The sequence below is a fragment of the Sciurus vulgaris genome (genome assembly GCF_902686455.1).
Source record: "Sciurus vulgaris genome assembly, chromosome: X".
NCBI classification, from domain to species: Eukaryota; Metazoa; Chordata; class Mammalia; order Rodentia; family Sciuridae; genus Sciurus; species Sciurus vulgaris.
In genome coordinates this window covers 48046529-48054375 of record NC_136471.1, presented here as the reverse complement: position 1 = coordinate 48054375, position 7847 = coordinate 48046529, and the positions used below count along the sequence as shown (strand labels likewise).

The following is a 7847-nucleotide window of genomic DNA, read 5'->3' as shown; positions in this document are numbered from 1 at the left end:
CCCACCAGGAAGAATGGCCGAATGGGTAGGATTTATTCATGGTATATGAATGTATGAAAATAGCACAATGAATCACATTAATCTGTATAATTCATATGTTTTACTAATTATAATGAAGATCTCTGGGACACCATTTAAAGATCAACCTTCTGTTTCATTGACATACCTGAGGGAGAAGAACCATAGGTGAAAGGCATAGAAAACCTATTCTATGAAATGATAACCAAAAAGTTCTCACTTCTTGGGAAAGACAGATAAATCCAGATACAGGATATTTAAACCTCTAAAAGGATGACAAGAATAGAACCTCTGCATGATGTGTCACAACTAAATTGACAAAATTAAAGGATAATGGAAGAATATTAAAATATGCAAGAGAAGGCACCAAGTCACATTTAAAAACAAACCTGTTAGACTAAAAGCAGATTTCTCAGCAGAAATCCTGAAATCCAAAAGGGCATGGGAAGATGCATTTCAAGTCTTAAAAGAAATTAACTGCCAGTCAATATTACTATACCCAGGAAGGCTACACTCCAGAATTGAAGGAGAATTAAAGACCTTCCAAGATGCACATAATAAACTAAGGAAATACATGACCATTAGACAAGCATTACAAAAAATGCTTAAGGGAATCCTACAAGAGGAAGAGACATAATCACTATTATGACAGCACATGAGAGAATGAATACCACTAGAAGAGTAGATACACAAATGAGAAATAGGAAAGAATCAAATATAAGTTCAGTAAACTTCAAAGATAAATAAGGTAGGAAAAAAATTCAAAAGAACCAGAAGAAAGTCAACAAAATGATAGGAAAAAGCTCATATGTTTCAGTAATATCATTGGATGTAAATGCTTTTAATTCTCCAATTAAAATATGCATACTGGCTCAAGATATTAAAAAACAAGACCTAACATATGCTACCTAAAAGAAACACAAAACTCAACTACAAAGACAGAGACTGAAAGTGGAAAATGGAAAATGATATTACAAGTAATGGAATAAAAAAGCAAGCAAAAGTAACTATAGTTATATCTGACAAAGTAAATTTAAAACAAAGTCTATTAGAAGATTCTAATAAGGTCTCGTCTCTCTCTCTATATATATATATATATAAATATATATATATGTATGTATATATCTCAAGGGAGTGAATAAAAGAGAACTATTATAAATTTATAAGCACAATTGCCAGATCAACCAATTTATAAGATAAAAACCACCAGACATAAAAAATAGACCCCATAAAGAACAGTGGATGCTTTTAAAATTTAAATCTCACCATGAGAAAGATCATTCTGACAAAAAAATCAACAATGAAACCTCAAAGTTAAATTATATATGGATAAAAAGTGCTTAACAGACATTTACAATATTCCATCCATTAGCTGCAGAATATACATTGTTTTATTCAGCACATGAAACATTTTCCAAAATAGGCTATATATTAGGTGACAAAGCAGGTCTTAACAAATTCTAAAAAATTAAAATCATATCCTGCATCTTTTCTGAGCACAATGGACTAAAAATGAAATCAATAGCAAAAGAAACTGTGGAAATAATACAAGCACGTGGATGTTGAACAACACAATTTTGAGCAAAATATGTGTTATTGATGAAGTCTGAGGGGAAGTTAAAATTCCTTTAATTAAGCAAAGATGGAAACACAACATATGAAAACCAATGACTATAGTAAAAACACGTTTCAGAGGGATATTTATAGCAATGAGTGGTGGGAAAGGAGGGGGCATGGGAAAAGGAAAGGCAGTGGCATTAATCTGATATAATGTTCCTGTGTACACATATGAATGTATGCAGTCAATCTCACAATTTAGTACATCCACAAGAAATTACTTTAAAAAATAACTATGGGTAAATGGTAGAAAGATAAGTTGAGGGGAGGTACCCAGGTGCAGGGAGGGAAGGGGAAGGAAAGGTACTGAGGACTGAATTATAAGAAGATAGATTCCATTCTTATACAATTATGTAAAAATGGATTCTATTGTCTTGTATAAGTAAAAAGAACCAACAAAAAAGAAACAAGAAAAATATAGACTAATATCCCTGATCAATATAGATTTTAAAATCCTCATCAAAATACTATCAAATCAAATAAAATTAAACACCACATTAAAAAGATTCCGTATCCATTATCAAAGTGGATTCACTCCAGGGATGAAACGATGGTTCAATGTATGCAAATCAATCAATGTTTTAGAGCACATGAATAGAATCAAGGATAAAAATTACATGACCATCTCAGTAGATGCAGAAAAATACATTGATAAAATTTAACATCTGTTCATGACAAAAACCCTGAATAAACTAGGTATAGAAGAAACATACCTCAGCATAATAAAGGCAATATATGACATACACACTGTCAACAACAAACTGAATTGGGAAAAACTGAAAACATTTCCTCTAAGATCATGAACAAATAAAGGGTGTCACTATCACCACTCTCTTTTTAAAAAAATGTTTTTAGTTGTAGATGAACATAATAACTTATTATGTGGTGCTGAGGATCCCACCTATGAATGGAAAGGTGGGTTCCTCTGCCATTTCTCTTTGTGCAGAATGAAGATCAACTCCCCAATGGCCACTAATCCTTACCCCTTTGTAGGGGACAAAACTCGCTCCCCCCCCATGCCGGTTCCAAACGATGGCGGGTAAACCTTCCACCTGTAATGTGCTAACTGTCCACTCATGAGCCCGTAACCATCACCTCCACCCCCTACTCCATCTAGTAGGTGGCTAACTGTCCTCCAGTCTACAGTTAACGTTCCACCTGATGGCCAGTAACGGTTCCACCCGTTGCGGTCTTCCAGAGCTTTTCTCACCTTCCAGGAGCGTTTGTCCATTGTTACTGGGAGGAGGAGGTGAGGGCTCCTTTAATAGGGAGCGGTCCCCACTGTTCCCCCAGGGCCCTGATATGTGTGGCTCCATGTCTAAGGCATGGCTCAGCTTCATGGCATCTCCCAGCCTTCTCAGGCCCTCCAAGACCCTGTAGCATTCTGGCGGTCCCTGGTCAGGACAGGGCTGGGCCGGGAGATCCCCATTGGTCGGGACAGAGTTAGGAGTGGAGGCACCCCTGCTCAGGACGGGATTGGGAGGGGAGACACCCCACCCTGGTCAGGAGGGGGTTGGGAGGGGAACCCCCCGCCCCACCCCACCCCCGTCAGGCCAGGGTTGGGAGAAGAGATCCCCACTGGTCAGGAGAGGGCTGGGAGGGGAGATCCCCCTGGTCAGGAGAGGGCTGGGAGGGGAGATCCCCCTGGTCAGGACAGGGTTGGGAGGGGAGATGCCTTGGCCAGGACAGGGTTAGGAGTGGAGGCACCCCGGGTCAGAATGGGGTTGGAAGGGGAGAAGGTCCTGATGGGGATGGGGTTGGGAGGGGAGGTACCACTGGTCAGGAGAGGGCTGGGAGGGGAGACCCCTCTTGTCAGGATGGGGTTGGGATGGGAGACCTCCCTGGTCAGGACGGGATTGGGATGGGAGGCCCCCATTGGTCGGGACTGGGTAGAGAAGGGAGACCCCCAGGTCAGGATGGGGTTGGGCTGGGAGATGCCCTGGTCAGGACAGGGTTAGGAGTGGAGGCACCCTTGGTCAGGACGGCATTGGGAGGGGAGACCGTCCTGGTGAGGAGAGGGCTGGGAGGGGAGGCCCCTCTTGTCGGAACAGGGTTAGGATGGGGAGGCGGTCCTGATGGGGATGGGGTGGAGAGTGGAGGCACCCCTGGTCAGAATGGGGTTGGGAAGGGAGATCAGGCAGCTCACTGTGTCCTGGCCCTAACAGGCTGTTGCCACTCTCAGGGAGGTCATCCAGGTGGAGGGACAGGCTTGCTGTTGTTTTACAGCTGGGCCTGGCCAGTGCACAGCCACAGTGGGGGGCTCTGAGTGTCTGCAGGGCAGAGGACCTGACCTGTCCGTGGGGACCTCCAGCTTACCCATGTGCCTGAGGTCTGAGGGACCCAGATGTCCATGTAGAGGGGTAACAGGCAGTTTTCTGTTTCTCAACATGCTCTCTGCCAGAACTCCACAACTATTTATTTTTAAATCATTTTCATATTGATGGGGTTTTCACACTGTCCCAGAGATTTGTATCATCACAAATGACACAGCTCTTGAACATATATCCTGAATGGAATCCCAACCATCTCATTCCTCTCCACACTTTTCCTAAGGGAAGATTTCACTGTAGACATAATTTTTTATTTGCATGTTGTGGTAGTCCCTGAACAGTGACCTCACTGACCTGTCCAATCCAGAGAGGATAGAAGTACTGCACTTCTCATGGGTCACTCAGTGTCACTTCAGCCAGACCACCATACCTCTACTTTGGACCACCACACATTCCGAAATATACACAGGGGAGTCCACACTGGAGTTTAACAGTGCTGGGTATAGGAAATTTTCTTCAGGAGGACGCACAAAACTACACCCTCTAACGGGGCATAAGCTTGTTGCTAAGTCCTAATTAGGGACTGTCTCCTTTGACCCACCAGAGAGCTAGTAGATGCCTAGAAACACCAAAGATTGGAGAGGACCTCTAGGAATTATAGCAGAGATGTGCTGGTATGATCACTACCTCCACACCCAGGGAAAATTAGAGATAAAGTCATGGAGCAGTAGGTATCTTCTAAAGGTTCCAAATCCTGTTTCAATACAAATCAGGAAGACTCAATAACAAACATCACCACCTCAAATAGCTCAGTGTAGAATATCATGAGTAGCTCTGATGTCAGTTTTGATCTTACAGATATTATTTTTGTATTGAATTAATAAGTGTCCCCTTGGTATTGAATAGTAAACTCCTCAACCCAATTAATTGTATTTTTTCTAATATTTTAAAGCATTATATTGGATTCATTCTGTCTTTCCTCTCCTAGCTCAAGTGTACACTTGATCTTTTTAGTCTTTCTTTTCTCTCTTGCCTTACCTGCCTCTGTTCCAAATCACCAGCCCAATTTTCTTCTTTTCATCCTAGTGTGCATTATTTTTCTCCCTTTTATCTTTCTTATTTTTGTCTTTCCATTTTTTTTGTCTATTCAACCCCTGTTTAGTTTAACAGCAATCTGACTATATGTAATAAGTAACTTCTCAGCCTATTTAGAAACATTACTCATATTTCATAATTGGATTAGAGGAATTGTGGAGAATATTTTCAATATGCTTTTACCTTAAGTTTTATTAGTATCTGGTTTTGCTTTGCAGTGATTGCAGTTAATAAGGCTTACTATCTTCTCTCAAAGTAGTGCTGTATACTGGACATAGCAGCAGGTATATATTGAGTGGGAGTATGAACACTTAGTCTCCCAGCCTGAGGCACTTAAGAGAAAGAAACACACTAAACATTCCCCCTTGCATTCCCTCTGCTCCTGTCTCAGTGTTACCCATTTTTATTTCTTTTATTTTACTTTTATTATTTTTTCTTTTCCCTTTCTTTTTCATCTACCTGTCCATTTCTTCTCCTTTCCCTTTTCAACTCCTATATAGTTTAATAGTATTCTCAACCTATTAAAGAACATTACGTCCATTTACAATTGGATTAGAGGACATTTTCACTAAGTTGTTTTCCTATGGTTTATTAGTACATGGCTTTATTCTGAAATGATTGCAGTTAATAGGATTTAGTATCTTTCCTTAAAGTTGTGCTGGATACTGGGCACAGCAGCAGGTGTGTATGATTACTACCTCCACACCCACTTTGAATGAGGATATCAATACACAAATACTCACCTAGCCTGTGCCACTTAGTAAAGAGAAAGAAACTCGCTAAATACTCCCTTGCATAAAAGAAGAGATAATCATCCCAGTAGATGAGTAGAAATTTAAACAATATGAAATATCAAGGGAACAATTTATCCCAAGTAGCCTACAATAAATCAACAATTGATCATATTGATGCCACAGTGGAGGAAATGTCAGATAAAGAATTTAGAGAGTCCCATTGTCCCTGAGTGCAGCATACAGCCTGGGAGACTGAGGGGGTGGCACTGGCAGTGTGGGAGCCAGGAAGTCTGGGCAACAGAGGCCAGTGCTGGGATCCTCAGCCAAGCTCTAGTTCTGAGGACCTGGAGCCCATGGCCCAGCTTACAGGCACCCCAGGCCTGCAATGACTATGGTCTGACATCCTCTTTTCTGAATGACATTCTTCCTCTCTCAAGATGTGGGAAAAGGTGACAAATTAAAAGATGAAGGCAACAATTTGAAAATTATGTTGCTGCAGTGGATTGTTACACACAGGAAGTAGAATTAGATCCTAATAATGCAGTTTATTATTGCAATAGGGCTGCTAATCAAAGCAAATTAAGTCACTATATACAGATGCAATAAAGGACTGTGAAAAAGCAATAGCGATCTAATCAAGGTACAGCAAGGCCTATAGGAGGATGGGGCTGATCCTCACTCTTCTGAATAAATTTGAAGAAGCAGTTACAAGTTATCAAAAGGCATTAGATCTTGACCCTGAAAATGATTCTTATAAGTCAAATCTGAAAATAGCAGAACAGAAGTTAAGACACATATTTCGTCCTACTGGAACTGGATTGAGCTTTGACATGGCTATCTTGATAAATAATTGAGCTTTCATTAGTATGGCAGTAAGCTTAATGCAGAACCCTTAAGTTCAATAGCTAATATCAGGAATGATGACAAGTGCCATTGGGGGAACTGCTGCTGGAGTTGGAGGCCTAAATTATCTGCTTAGCCTCAACGGACTTGAACCTAACAGACTCCTTTGGAAGCAAATGATTAGTAGCCTTGTCAAGTGCCAATACAGCACTGGAACAAGGTTCCATTCATTTTGAACATTTTATCATCATATTTGTATATTGGACTTAATAGCAGAGTATATTTATGAATAGTAGGGCTGTTTGTTGGTGAGTTCTTTAGCTATATATTCTCTTCAGGAAGACTTTTTGAGAGGGAAGATAACTAAGTGGAAAGGTTTCCCATGCAGGTTGAGAAGAAATATATTTGCCACTAGACAGTGTTTCAGGAGAAAAAAAAGAAAAAACTTATTACAAAGGTTTAGCTTTGATAAGTGCTGTCAGTGTATATCATAGGTGTCAGTACTGTTTTTGATGCTGCTCTTTTGATGTGTGATGATGTCTTTAAGAGAGCTGGTGGAAAGCATCATTTGGTGCAAGGGATGCTATGAAGAGAAAAAATAGATAATATGAATTTATATAAAGTGAAGTTAGGATGCTCAGGTGTTCTGCATAGTTCTTAATCTTGTCTGCAGTTTAGTATTGATAACATTAGCATGGTAAGTTATGATAAGTATGTAATAAAATACACTTAGAAACTTTATCAATACTGATTAGGTCAGTGATATGTAACTATTCAACTTAATTACCATAATTTCGCTGGTGGAGGACTTAATTTGGAAACTATTAAATAAACCCATATTTAAATAAGTCAATGGCTTGACCCTAATTTAAGGCTTTTCTAAGTGGAATTTAATTATATACTCATAAACATTGATATTTTTTAAAAAGTAATGATTATTTGATAGATAAAAAAAAATCTATCACTAATATTGCTTGTTCATGTAATCCTTTGCTGTAATTTGGCTGGCATGCCAATCACCTGCTTAACCTTAATTTGATACAATTTAAATATAACAGGAAACAAAATTTTTTATTATAAATTAGATGCCATATTGGTTGGTAGAGAAAATGCCATTTGATACTATTGGCATGGATTTAAGTACAGTGGTAGATAAGATGCTTCTAATTCCAACTGGGATTTTTTTTTGTTTATTAATCATGAAATTGGTGAAGTGGGACAACATGTAATGATTTTATAAGTGTTGTGAGGAAAAACTGGAAATGAAGGT

At 39.5% G+C, this 7847-nt stretch overlaps 1 pseudogene across 1 annotated transcript; it reads left to right on the top strand.

The window, feature by feature from the left end:
* The first annotated feature begins 5908 nt into the window (after window positions 1–5908).
* Window positions 5909–6813, top strand: LOC306651559 (small glutamine-rich tetratricopeptide repeat-containing protein beta-like; annotated as a pseudogene). The gene has a single exon. The product of its transcript is annotated as a small glutamine-rich tetratricopeptide repeat-containing protein beta-like (transcript).
* The last annotated feature ends 1034 nt before the right edge of the window (window positions 6814–7847 follow it).